The following is a 14,894-nucleotide window of genomic DNA, read 5'->3' on the forward strand; positions in this document are numbered from 1 at the left end:
TAACGTGCGCAAGCGAAATTCTGATTGGTTGTTATATGTCTGTAAACATTCGAATCGGTCGAAATCAGGAAGTGTCGGCCGCCATTTTGTCTGTCACACTGAAAAGGAAAGGAGGAGAACGTGAAAAGGGGGCAGGGTAGGGAGTTCCTGATCCCCTAGCGTTTGTCAGGGGGTCACAGTGGGACCCCGAAGGGCCAAAAAAAAGATTTTATTTTTTTTTAAAAAATTCGCGAGGTGCGCGCACCGTGCGCGCACGGTAAACATTTAAAAAAAAAAAAAAGATTTAAAAAAGAAGATTAAGTGTTTAGATATTAGGTGGCTCTAAAAAGAGCCGTTGTGTTTATAGAGTGTTTTTTGGTACCTACAAGTAAGTACCGATGCAGAGTCTAAAGTTCAAGAGGAAGACTCTGTTCCCTTCATCATTGAAATGTACACCGTCTCCTCTATAAATGCCTTGCATGTTGTAACGCAAGTTGTTGTGGTATATAGAACCCATACCATAGTCTCTGAGGAAAGCAGAAACAGACTTATTGACGTGCTTTCTTGCTTTGTCAATCTGCGGACAATGTTGGTTGGACCAGTTCCACTTTTGCCTTTGGCATATATTAGAATATACAAAGGCAGTTTGTGGAAAAAGTGACATCAATTGCAGAAAGGTGTCCTTAATAAGCATTTCCAGACCTACCCCAGTTAAAGTGCCTAGGTAATTTCCACCACAGTGCACAATAATAAGGTTAGGCTGTGGGAGATGTAAAAAGGTTTTCACCAAAGGCATTAATTGGTGCCACTTTAACCCTCTCTGACCAATCCATTTAATGTCTACATTTGGCAAAGCAAGATCTTTCACAATACCTCTTTTTTCTGAAAACTTTTCACTCCAGAAGACATAGCTGTGACCTATAATCCACACTGTGAACATCTTCCAAGGAGATCTGGATGCACTCAGAAGGTGTCTTTCAGTAGAATGGCAATATGAAAAGAAAGATAGTTGTAAAATGGAGGCTTACATACTTTTTTTAAAAATAAAAAGAAATCATTGGCTGTTTCAGACCATTCAACACTAAAAACTAGGCTGTATGTTTAAATTTTTAAAAACATGTTTTGTATTGGTTCAGAAAAATGTGTTCCCACAGAACATTAGTTTGGATTTGCTGTTAGGTTTGAAAAGTCAAGCACTCTTGCTCTTTGGATTTGAAACATTGTGTGCTGAACTTCTGACCTCTCTGCTCACACCAGTGTTCCATGACCTGTTGCTATGGTAGCAGGCAGAAGTGATGTTGGGGGAAGGGATCATTTGGAAAAGGGTTGAAATTTGCAACCAATAGAAATGTGTGATTCCATTTGAAAAAATGTGGGAAACACTGTGATTTGAAGTTAACATGTATATGTGTGAAAAAAGAGAGGGAAAGATTGCCATTTACTGGTTCTGCTGAGAGGTGTACAGTTCAGAGATTCTGGCTCTGATAATCTGCTGTGTGAGTGGCACATTTCTTTCTCAACTAACTACTTTTAAAGGTGAGTTATGAATTTGAGAGGGGATGTATGTGGTGTAGTTGGATATAAATAATAGAAATGTGATATTATGGAGTATGTCTAAACCATAAGTTAAGGTGTACTGGTATCACCCAGAAATACTGTTTTGTGCCTAGAATCACACCATGAGTCTGTCTGTACACAGGAATTTTTCACAGAGATTTAATTCGTGTTGCTCTTGCTCTGTTAAACTTGCACTCGCAGGAAAGGGGCAGCTTGTTTTCAAGAACTGTGATGGTTAGCATTCAGCAGAAATCACTTTCTCACAAATGAGAGGCAAATGCTAACACATTTGAAATTAGCATGGTACATTTTCCTACCACTTTAAAAGTTGTGTTTTACATTTTATGTTAAGGAAGATATTTAACTGCCTTGAACATGTCAGATATTATGGAGTATGTCTTCACCATAAGTTAAGGTGTACTGGTATCACCCAGGGATACTGTTTTGTGCCTAGAATCACACCATGAGTCTGTGTGCACACAGGAATTCTTCTCAGAGATTTAATCCGTGTTGCTCTTGCTCTGTTAGACTTGCACTTGCAGGAAAGGGGCAGCTTGTTTTCAAGAACTGTGAGGGTTAGCATTCAGCAGAAATCACTTTCTCACAAATGAGAGGCAATTGCTAACACATTTGAAATTAGCAAGGTACATTTTCCTACCACTTTAAAAGTTGTGTTTTACATTTTATGTTAAGGAAGATATTTAAGTGCCTTGAACTTGAAAGATATTATGGAGTATGTCTTCACCATAAGTTAAGGTGTACTGGTATCACCCAGAAATACTGTTTAGTGCCTAGAATCACACCATGAGTCTGTCTGTACACAGGAATTTTTCACAGAGATTTAATTCGTGTTGCTCTTGCTCTGTTAGACTTGCAGTCGCAGGAAAGGGGCAGCTTGTTTTCAAGAACTGTGATGGTTAGCATTCAGCAGAAATCACTTTCTCACAAATGAGAGGCAAATGCTAACACATTTGAAATTAGCATGGTACATTTTCCTACCACTTTCAAAGTTGTGTTTTACATTTTATGTTAAGGAAGATATTTAAGTGCCTTGAACTTGAAAGATATTATGGAGTATGTCTTCACCATAAATTAAGGTGTACTGGTATCACCCAGAAATACTGTTTTGTGCCTAGAATCACACCATGAGTCTGTCTGTACACAGGAATTTTTCACAGAGATTTAATTTGTGTTGCTCTTGCTATGTTAGACTTGCACTCGCACGAAAGGGGCAGCTTGTTTTCAAGAACTGTGATGGTTAGCATTCAGCAGAAATCACTTTCTCACAAATGAGAGGCAAATGCTAACACATTTGAAATTAGCATGGTACATTTTCCTACCACTTTAAAAGTTGTGTTTTACATTTTATGTTAAGGAAGATATTTAAGTGCCTTGAACTTGAAATATATTATGGAGTATGTCTTCACCATAAGTTAAGGTGTACTGGTATCACCCAGAAATAATGCTTTGTGTCTAGAATCACACCGTGAGTCTGTCTGCACACAGGAATTCTTCTCAGAGATTTAATTTGTGTTGCTCTTGCTCTGTTAGCCTTGCACTCGCAGGAAAGGGGCAGCTTGTTTTCAAGAACTGTGATGGTTAGCATTCAGCAGAAATCATTTTCTCACAAATGAGAGGCAAATGCAAACACATTTGAAAATAGCATGGTACATTTTCCTTCCACTTTTAAAGTTGTGTTTTACATTTTATGTTAAGGAAGATATTTAAGTGCCTTGAACTTGAAAGATATTATGGAGTATGTCTTCACCATATGTTAAGGTGTACTGGTATCACCCAGAAATACTGTTTTGTGCCTAGATTCACACCATGAGTCTGTCTGTATAAAGGAATTCTTCTCAGAGATTTAATTTGTGTTGCTCTTGCTCTGTTAGACTTGCACTCGCAGGAAAGGGGCAGCTTGTTTTCAAGAACTGTGATGGTTAGCATTCAGCAGAAATCACTTTCTCACAAATGAGAGGCAAATGCTAACACATTTGAAATTAGCATGGTACATTTTCCTACCACTTTAAAAGTTGTGTTTTACATTTTATGTTAAGGAAGATATTTAAGTGCCTTGAACTTGAAAGATATTATGGAGTATGTCTTCACCATAAGTTAAGGTGTACTGGTATCACCCAGAAATACTGTTTTGTGCCTAGAATCACACCATGAGTCTGTCTGTACACAGGAATTTTTCAAAGAGATTTAATTTGTGTTGCTCTTGCTATGTTAGACTTGCACTCGCACGAAAGGGGCAGCTTGTTTTCAAGAACTGTGATGGTTAGCATTCAGCAGAAATCACTTTCTCACAAATGAGAGGCAAATGCTAACACATTTGAAATTAGCATGGTACATTTTCCTACCACTTTAAAAGTTGTGTTTTACATTTTATGTTAAGGAAGATATTTAAGTGCCTTGAACTTGAAATATATTATGGAGTATGTCTTCACCATAAGTTAAGGTGTACTGGTATCACCCAGAAATAATGCTTTGTGTCTAGAATCACACCATGAGTCTGTCTGCACACAGGAATTCTTCTCAGAGATTTAATTTGTGTTGCTCTTGCTCTGTTAGCCTTGCACTCGCAGGAAAGGGGCAGCTTGTTTTCAAGAACTGTGATGGTTAGCATTCAGCAGAAATCACTTTCTCACAAATGAGAGGCAAATGCAAACACATTTGAAAACAGCATGGTAAAATTTCCTTCCACTTTTAAAGTTGTGTTTTACATTTTATGTTAAGGAAGATATTTAAGTGCCTTGAACTTGAAAGATATTATGGAGTATGTCTTCACCATAAGTTAAGGTGTACTGGTATCACCCAGAAATACTGTTTTGTGCCTAGAATCACACCATGAGTCTGTCCGTACACAGGAATTTTTCACAGAGATTTAATTTGTGTTGCTCTTGCTCTGTTAGACTTGCACTCGCAGGAAAGGGGCAGCTTGTTTTCAATGTTTTTGATGTTTATCGCGGCCGCCCAGCCGCGGAAAGAGCACCACCCCGAGGATTGCAAAGGGGGCCATGTGATTCGGTATTCACCGAGTTTGTTGGAGCAGCGCTTGGGAGGATTAAGAGCAGGGAAGTGTATGCGGGGCCCATTCAGGGTTTGATTTCCTGATTAACAGCAGAAACATTGTGACGATAAAATTGAAGTGCACTGTATGTCCCAGAATCCATCTGGGGCTGACCGCTTACCTGATTGGCCCATTGGAGGGCGTGAAATTGGTCAAAAGCTGTACAGCTGCATGATGCTGACTGAGTTGCTGTGGTACACCAGGAAGAAGGGCGTTCCGCCCGAAAAGCGTTGTGATTTGAAACAGCAATTGGACATATTTTCTCACAGCATTTGTCCTGTTCTTCCCTGAATAAAGATTGGTCACGAATCGGCGCTGGCTCGAGTGCTCTTTCATACAGAGGGCAACCTTGTTTTTGATGTTTATCGCGGCCGCCCAGCTGCGGAAAGAGCACCACCCCGAGGATTGCAAAGGGGGCCATGTGATTCGGTATTCACCGAGTTTGTTGGAGCAGCGCTTGGGAGGATTAAGAGCAGGGAAGTGTATGCGGGGCCCATTCAGGGTTTGATTTCCTGATTAACAGCAGAAACATTGTGACGATAAAATTGAAGTGCACTGTATGTCCCAGAATCCATCTGGGGCTGACCGCTTACCTGATTGGCCCATTGGAGGGCGTGAAATTGGTCAAAAGCTGTAGAGCTGCATGATGCTGACTGAGTTGCTGTGGTACACCAGGAAGAAGGGCGTTCCGCCCGAAACGCGTCGTGATTTGAAACAGCAATTAGACATATTTTCTCACACCATTTGTCCTGTTCTTCCCTGAATAAAGATTGGTCACGAATGGGCGCTGGCTCGAGTGCTCTTTCATACAGAGGGCAACCTTGTTTTTGATGTTTATCGCGGCCGCCCAGCCGCGGAAAGAGCACCACCCCGAGTATTGCAAAGGGGGCCATGTGATTCGGTATTCACCGAGTTTGTTGGAGCAGCGCTTGGGAGGATTAAGAGCAGGGAAGTGTATGTGGGGCCCATTCAGGGTTTGATTTCCTGATTAACAGCAGAAACATTGTGACGATAAAATTGAAGTGCACTGTATGTCCCAGAATCCATCTGGGGCTGACCGCTTACCTGATTGGCCCATTGGAGGGCGTGAAATTGGTCAAAAGCTGTACAGCTGCATGATGCTGACTGAGTTGCTGTGGTACACCAGGAAGAAGGGCGTTCCGCCCGAAACGCGTCGTGATTTGAAACAGCAATTGTACATATTTTCTTACACCATTTGTCCTGTTCTTCCCTGAATAAAGATTGGTCACGAATCGGCGCTGGCTCGAGTGCTCTTTCATACAGAGGGCAACCTTGTTTTTGATGTTTATCGCGGCCGCCCAGCCGCGGAAAGAGCACCACCCCGAGGATTGCAAAGGGGGCCATGTGATTCGGTATTCACCGAGTTTGTTGGAGCAGCGCTTGGGAGGATTAAGAGCAGGGAAGTGTATGCGGGGCCCATTCAGGGTTTGATTTCCAGATTAACAGCAGAAACACGTGACGATAAAATTGAAGTGCACTGTATGTCCCAGAATCCATCTGGGGCTGACCGCTTACCTGATTGGCCCATTGGAGGGCGTGAAATTGGTCAAAAGCTGTACAGCGGCATGATGCTGACTGAGTTGCTGTGGTACACCAGGAAGAAGGGCGTTCCGCCCGAAACGCGTTGTGATTTGAAACAGCAATTGGACATATTTTCTCACAGCATTTGTCCTGTTCTTCCTTGAATAAAGATTGGTCACGAATGGGCGCTGGCTCGAGTGCTCTTTCATACAGAGGGCAACCTTGTTTTTGATGTTTATCGCGGCCGCCCAGCCGCGGAAAGAGCACCACCCCGAGGATTGCAAAGGGGGCCATGTGATTCGGTATTCACTGAGTTTGTTGGATCAGCACTTGGGAGGATTAAGAGCAGGGAAGTGTATGCGGGGCCCATTCAGGGTTTGATTTTCTGATTAACAGCAGAAACATTGTGACGATAAAATTGAAGTGCACTGTATGTCCCAGAATCCATCTGGGGCTGACCGCTTACCTGATTGCCCCATTGGAGGGCGTGAAATTGGTCAAAAGCTGTACAGCTGCATGATGCTGACTGAGTTGCTGTGGTACACCAGGAAGAAGGGCGTTCCGCCCGAAACGCGTCGTGATTTGAAACAGCAATTGGACATATTTTCTCACAGCATTTGTCCTGTTCTTCCCTGAATAAAGATTGGTCACGAATCGGCGCTGGCTCGAGTGCTGTTTCATACAGAGGGCAACCTTGTTTTTGATGTTTATCGCGGCCGCCCAGCCGCGGAAAGAGCACCACCCCGAGGATTGCAAAGGGGGCCATGTGATTCGGTATTCACCGAGTTTGTTGGAGCAGAGCTTGGGAGGATTAAGAGCAGGGAAGTGTATGCGGGGCCCATTCAGGGTTTGATTTCCTGATTAACAGCAGAAACATTGTGACGATAAAATTGAAGTGCACTGTATGTCCCAGAATCCATCTGGGGCTGACCGCTTACCTGATTGGCCCATTGGAGGGCGTGAAATTGGTCAAAAGCTGTAGAGCTGCATGATGCTGACTGAGTTGCTGTGGTACACCAGGAAGAAGGGCGTTCCGCCCGAAACGCGTCGTGATTTGAAACAGCAATTGGACATATTTTCTCACACCATTTTTCCTGTTCTTCCCTGAATAAAGATTGGTCACGAATGGGCGCTGGCTCGAGTGCTCTTTCATACAGAGGGCAACCTTGTTTTTGATGTTTATCGCGGCCGCCCAGCCGCGGAAAGAGCACCACCCCGAGGATTGCAAAGGGGGCCATGTGATTCGGTATTCACCGAGTTTGTTGGAGCAGCGCTTGGGAGGATTAAGAGCAGGGAAGTGTATGTGGGGCCCATTCAGGGTTTGATTTCCTGATTAACAGCAGAAACATTGTGACGATAAAATTGAAGTGCACTGTATGTCCCAGAATCCATCTGGGGCTGACCGCTTACCTGATTGGCCCATTGGAGGGCGTGAAATTGGTCAAAAGCTGTACAGCTGCATGATGCTGACTGAGTTGCTGTGGTACACCAGGAAGAAGGGCGTTCCGCCCGAAACGCGTCGTGATTTGAAACAGCAATTGTACATATTTTCTCACACCATTTGTCCTGTTCTTCCCTGAATAAAGATTGGTCACGAATCGGCGCTGGCTCGAGTGCTCTTTCATACAGAGGGCAACCTTGTTTTTGATGTTTATCGCGGCCGCCCAGCCGCGGAAAGAGCACCACCCCGAGGATTGCAAAGGGGGCCATGTGATTCGGTATTCACCGAGTTTGTTGGAGCAGCGCTTGGGAGGATTAAGAGCAGGGAAGTGTATGCGGGGCCCATTCAGGGTTTGATTTCCTGATTAACAGCAGAAACACGTGACGATAAAATTGAAGTGCACTGTATGTCCCAGAATCCATCTGGGGCTGACCGCTTACCTGATTGGCCCATTGGAGGGCGTGAAATTGGTCAAAAGCTGTACAGCTGCATGATGCTGACTGAGTTGCTGTGGTACACCAGGAAGAAGGGCGTTCCGCCCGAAACGCGTTGTGATTTGAAACAGCAATTGGACATATTTTCTAACAGCATTTGTCCTGTTCTTCCCTGAATAAAGATTGGTCACGAATGGGCGCTGGCTCGAGTGCTCTTTCATACAGAGGGCAACCTTGTTTTTGATGTTTATCGCGGCCGCCCAGCCGCGGAAAGAGCACCACCCCGAGGATTGCAAAGGGGGCCATGTGATTCGGTATTCACTGAGTTTGTTGGATCAGCACTTGGGAGGATTAAGAGCAGGGAAGTGTATGCGGGGCCCATTCAGGGTTTGATTTTCTGATTAACAGCAGAAACATTGTGACGATAAAATTGAAGTGCACTGTATGTCCCAGAATCCATCTGGGGCTGACCGCTTACCTGATTGGCCCATTGGAGGGCGTGAAATTGGTCAAAAGCTGTACAGCTGCATGATGCTGACTGAGTTGCTGTGGTACACCAGGAAGAAGGGCGTTCCGCCCGAAACGGGTCGTGTTTTGAAACAGCAATTGGACATATTTTCTCACAGCATTTGTCCTGTTCTTCCCTGAATAAAGATTGGTCACGAACCGGCGCTGGCTCGAGTGCTCTTTCATACAGTGGGCAACCTTGTTTTTGATACATATATATATATAGATATATATATATATATATATATATATATATATATATATATATATATATATATATATATATATATATCAAGAAGACTACTCCCATCAGCCTTGAAAGTCCTTCAACTGCCAAAGAAGTAAGTACACGAGCCTGGAATTGGTGCTGGTTTCATTTATTACCCAGAGCGACGGCCATAACGTTTCGGCTCCGTGGAGCCTTGATCACATGACAGCTATTAGCTCGTGAAGTTACAAATTTAAAGTGAAATAGTTGGTCACATGGGGGGAATCACTTGCGTGTACGGTCATAGACATAGACAAGGATACAACACCATTGGTAAAAAGAGAAGAAATATCCAATCGCTAATTTACAAGTGATCCTAAATCAACATGTAAAAAAAAAAAAAAATATTCAAGCAAGTAATAAGTTACAAAGTCGGCATAAATGCTCAGAAAATCTGGAAAGGATAGGAGCAATTGTCAATTGTGAGACCTGGAAATGTGGATAACCAGTTGCTCAGGATTACCAAGGTACCAATAAGTCGAATCACAAAGTACTCGTCAGACCGTAATGACATAATACTGCATATCTCATATATATAAATATATAAATATATATAAAAAAAAATTTTTTTAGATAAAAACATTGATTTATGTGGTTAATCCAGGTTGTCCCATAGACCAATCAAAGTAGGAAAATGAATAGTGCAAGAAAAATAAGCTGATAAAATATAAACATACAAATAAACATACTATTTAAAGTGCCTGAGCTCTAATGCTTAGGAATACTGCATGACCTAAGTAATAAGGGCATGAATAAATGCAGTTCTCATCCAGATGTAGCACAGGGATAGGGTAAACAAATGGGGGAACACAAAATAGGTAGAATGGGTAGCATAAAAGGCAAAATCACGGATAAAGTGGACTCCGTTTAAAGAGAATTAAGCTAATTCACAGAGGGATCATTCAACGCAAATGGACCGCGGAGGGTCCCTGTTGCTATGCCAGAATGATCCAGCTACCTTGGTCAAATAGACAGCATATGGGCGGTAATGGGTGCGAGGTTGAATCATAGGCTAGGGAACACTAGAATCTATAATGGGATCGAGATGTGCAAATCACGCACATTTTACATAAGAAAAGTACACTTTGTCAATAATAAATAGTAAAATACTAAATAAATAACCTAAAAATACATATTTCATAGGGTTAAGACAAATGACTAAAAATTAGTAAAAAATGGCTTAGAACACATCAGATAAAAGGTTTCCCATTAAAAAACAGTATAAAAGTGTAAAATCAACCCAAGCATGTATGCAAGTCCTCTGTCATGTTTAAGCCTGCGGGGACCTTGGTGTTGAGTTGCAGGATGTACCGTGTTTCTAATTTGCGGAGATTGGACTCGCGATCCCCACCCCTTCTACTGGGTTCAATGCAGTCAATAACATAATAGCTTAAACCCTTGTTGTCACTACTGTGAACTTCTCTAAAATGACGAGCCACGGGGTAGGTATTGTCTTGGTTGGTGATCCCACGCAAGTGTTGTAAAATGCGTTTGTGTACCGCTAATTTCGTGCTGCCTATGTACTTCAGGTTGCACGGACAAGTGAGGACATATATAGCAAATTCAGTCTTACATGTCAACAATTTATTAATCCTGAGCTGTCTCTTACTGAAAGGATCAATAAAAGTTTTAGTATTGACACCGTGTGAACAAGCTTTGCACGTTTTACATTTGTAAAAACCACTATTGAGTTGAAGCCAAGACGTTTTGTCAATGGTTTCAGGATTCGTGTTGACCAATGCTTGTCTCATAGTGGGGGCTCGGCTGTGTGTAATAGTAACCTGATGTGGTAGCATGGAACCTAAGACAGGATCACTGCGCACAATGGGCCAGTTTTTGTTGATAATTCTACGTAAATCAGTTTGTTGTTTGCTGAAGCCCATGATGATCCTAAAATTGTGGCATGAATTTTTGTTGGCCTCCTCTTGATTGTAGGGCAACAACATGTTGCTGGTAACTCCACTGATGGGTTTTAACAGATCATCACGATTAAGTGCATTGGATCTGACTATGGCACTTTCAATGATGTTCGCCGAGTAACCCCTCGCCCTGAACCTAAGTTTGCTTTGTTCTTGAGCTGTCCGGAGATCATTGTCATTGCTACATATTCTCCTCAACCGTAACATCTCCCCATAGGGTATGCTATTAATGAGGTGGGGTGGATGTGCACTCGTGGCATGTAGGGTTGTATTGCCTGCAGTGGGTTTACGATGTAGCCTAGTTTCTAGTTTGCCCGCATGGGTGTATACCTCGGTATCTAGGAAAGTGACATGTGTTTGGCTACATGTGGCAGTGAAATGGAGATTGAGGTTATTCACATTTATACTTTCAATAAACCCGTGTGCCTCCTCTAGTGAACCTTTCCATATTACAAATAAATCATCGATAAACCGCAGCCATATGACAACATTATCTGTGAGGCACTGTACATAATCATGGCGAAGGGTAGTTTCCTCCCAGTAACCCATGTGGAGGCAGGCGTAGCTTGGGGAAAAGCTAGCCCCCATTGCAACGCCCCTCAATTGCCGATATAACAAGCTGTTAAACATGAAATTGTTATTAAGGAGGCAGAGTTCAAGCATCTCGATCAGCATAGCATTGTGACTCTCAAATTGAGTAGGTTTGCGTGAAAGAAAATATTTGGTGGCCTGAATGCCGTCATCATGGCTAATGCTGGTGTACAGTGATGTTACGTCCAAAGCTAACATCCAATAGCCATCTCTCCATTGGACTCCATTGATCTTCTGTAAAGATAGATATATCTATATATATATATATATATATTTTTTTTGAGAAGTCCTCACATTACACGAACATAAGGAAAAGCCGCACTCAGGATGTAGGGAAACAAAAGGATTTAATGACTGACGCGTTTCAACCTCACGGTCTTTGTCAAAGTCAATAAAAGAAATGTTTGTAGTGCATCTGCGCAGTTGTTATTCAGCCTATGATTAAGGGGCTGGGGGCTCCAAAACGTGTCAGGCTAAAGTTTACATCAATCAGGAATGAACATCCTAGTCTCCTCCAAATAAAGAATGCAGCTGAATTGAAGTTCTGTGAGTGCGTCCTTGCAAGCAGAACAACTCGAACTTGGATATATATATATATAATATATATATATATATATATACATTCACTGAAAAAACCATAGGTTTCACACATGTTATAGTTAGCTGGACATTTCACTCATAAAAAACCAATGAAATTCCCCCGTTATAGTTACTGCAGGCAACTATAACTCACGCGACCGCAATCCTCTGCTGATGCTAATACTGTATTTAGACACTTATTTACCCATGTCTTCTTCCATTAATCTTTAGCTATACATATATTACAAATATTTATTTTTCAGAAAGACACATATGTCATCAGTGATGTAATATCTGACGTCATCAGCAGAGGATTGCGGTCGCGTGAGTTATAGTTGCCTGCAGTAACTATAACGGGGGAATTTCATTGGTTTTTTATGAGTGAAATGTCCAGCTAACTATAACATGTGTGAAACCTATGGTTTTTTCAGTGAATTTGCAAGGTTTTTTAAATGCTAATTTATTTATGTATTATTTTTTTTATATATTTATTTTACAATAAACTACGTATTAAAAATTATTATTTTATTTTTTTTTGGTTTTCACCCTGCGAATTTTTTTTTTTTTGTAAAAAAAAAAATTTTTTTTTGTTTTTCAGGGTGCGCCCACTGTGCGCGCACCCCCGCGATTTAAAAAAAAAAAAAAAAAAAAATGTTTGCCTTCGGGGTCCTTCAGGGACCCCCTGACAAAGGCTAGGGGGTCAGGAACTCTCTACCCTGCCCCCTTTTCACGTTCGCCACCTTCCTTTTTCACTCTCGCACTGAAAACAAAGAAAATGGCGGCCGACACTTCCTGATTTCGACCGATTCGAACATTGACTAACATGTAACCACCAATCAGAATTACGCTCGCGCACGTTAGGGTGCTCGCACGGTGCTCGCACGGTGCGCGCACCCTGCGCGCATATAGATATATATATGCTTTTAAATGCTATTTTCTCCGGAAATACTGAACAGATTTACACCAGACCTGCAAAAGGCACTTCCTTGACCTTATGGCTACCTCTCTGCCAAATTTCAAGTAATTCTGTTCAGCCGTTCGGGCTGTAGCTGTGTCTAAAGGTCCTATGGAAAAATGCATGGGAAAAACGCGTTTTGGGACCCCCTTTTATCTCATCCCCCGCTTGACGAATCCCCCCGAGACTTTCAGGGTAGGAGCGGAGCGTAGCGCCCCACCTATTTTGAAAAATTCGCGAGGATTCGTCGACCGGCGCCAAAGTTATTCAAAATAGAATGTTGCGGATTTCCTATGGAAACGTGGTCCTAACTATAACTATCTACTGGCGACCGTCAGTAGGTAATATATATATATATATATATATATATATATATATATATATATATATATATATATATATATATATATATTTGAAGAAAAGAGTTGCCCCTCGATTGGACCAGCACACACAGAGGGATACACGCTGTTTAGAGGCAAAGGCAGCTTTCACAAACACCTCCTCAGTTACTCCACCACTGCCGACGCGTTTCGGGTAGACACCCTTCTTCATGGGCAGCATAACAGCAAATGACGGCCAACAAGGGAACAACAGTTCATCCCCTTCGTTTATTTCAAATTTCACAATTAGGCACAGGTGAGTACGTGCGTTGCATCATGGGGTTTGTAGTTCCAAAGTATACTACCCAAGTGGGCTGTGTGCCGTCAACTTCCTTATTCAAGCGTTCTCCCCAAGGAAACAGTAGTCGGTGAAACCACACATATATATATATATATATATATATATATATACACATACACATACACATATATTATTATCTACTGGCGGTCGCCAGTAGATAGTTATAGTTAGGACCGTGTTTCCATAGGAAATCTCAAAATTCTATTTTGAATAACTTTGGTGCCGGTTGACGAATCCTCATGAAATTTTCAAAACTAATGGGGCGCTCCACTCAGCTCCTACCCTGAAAGTCTCGGGATGATTCGTCAAGCGGGGGCCGAGAAAAAAGGGGGGTCCCAAAACGCGTTTTCCCCATGCATTTTTCCATAGAGCCTTTAGTCGAAGGTACAGCCCGAACGGCTGAACAGAATTACTTGAAATTTGGCAGAGAAGTAGTCCTCAGGTCAGGGAAGTGCCTTTTGCAGGTTTGGTGTCAATCTGTTCAGTAGTTCCTGAGAAAATAGCATTTAAAAGCATATAAATATCTATAAGCGCGTACCGTGCGCGCACCCTAACGTGCGCAAGCGAAATTCTGATTGGTTGTTATATGTCTGTAAACATTCGAATCGGTCGAAATCAGGAAGTGTCGGCCGCCATTTTGTCTGTCACACTGAAAAGGAAAGGAGGAGAACGTGAAAAGGGGGCAGGGTAGGGAGTTCCTGATCCCCTAGCGTTTGTCAGGGGGTCACAGTGGGACCCCGAAGGGCCAAAAAAAAGATTTTATTTTTTTTTAAAAAATTCGCGAGGTGCGCGCACCGTGCGCGCACGGTAAACATTTAAAAAAAAAAAAAAGATTTAAAAAAGAAGATTAAGTGTTTAGATATTAGGTGGCTCTAAAAAGAGCCGTTGTGTTTATAGAGTGTTTTTTGGTACCTACAAGTAAGTACCGATGCAGAGTCTAAAGTTCAAGAGGAAGACTCTGTTCCCTTCATCATTGAAATGTACACCGTCTCCTCTATAAATGCCTTGCATGTTGTAACGCAAGTTGTTGTGGTATATAGAACCCATACCATAGTCTCTGAGGAAAGCAGAAACAGACTTATTGACGTGCTTTCTTGCTTTGTCAATCTGCGGACAATGTTGGTTGGACCAGTTCCACTTTTGCCTTTGGCATATATTAGAATATGCAAAGGCAGTTTGTGGAAAAAGTGACATCAATTGCAGAAAGGTGTCCTTAATAAGCATTTCCAGACCTACCCCAGTTAAAGTGCCTAGGTAATTTCCACCACAGTGCACAATAATAAGGTTAGGCTGTGGGAGATGTAAAAAGGTTTTCACCAAAGGCATTAATTGGTGCCACTTTAACCCTCTCTGACCAATCCATTTAAT

The sequence above is a fragment of the Triturus cristatus genome, chromosome 12, assembly GCF_964204655.1.
Source record: "Triturus cristatus chromosome 12, aTriCri1.1, whole genome shotgun sequence".
In the NCBI taxonomy this organism is placed as follows: domain Eukaryota; kingdom Metazoa; phylum Chordata; class Amphibia; order Caudata; family Salamandridae; genus Triturus; species Triturus cristatus.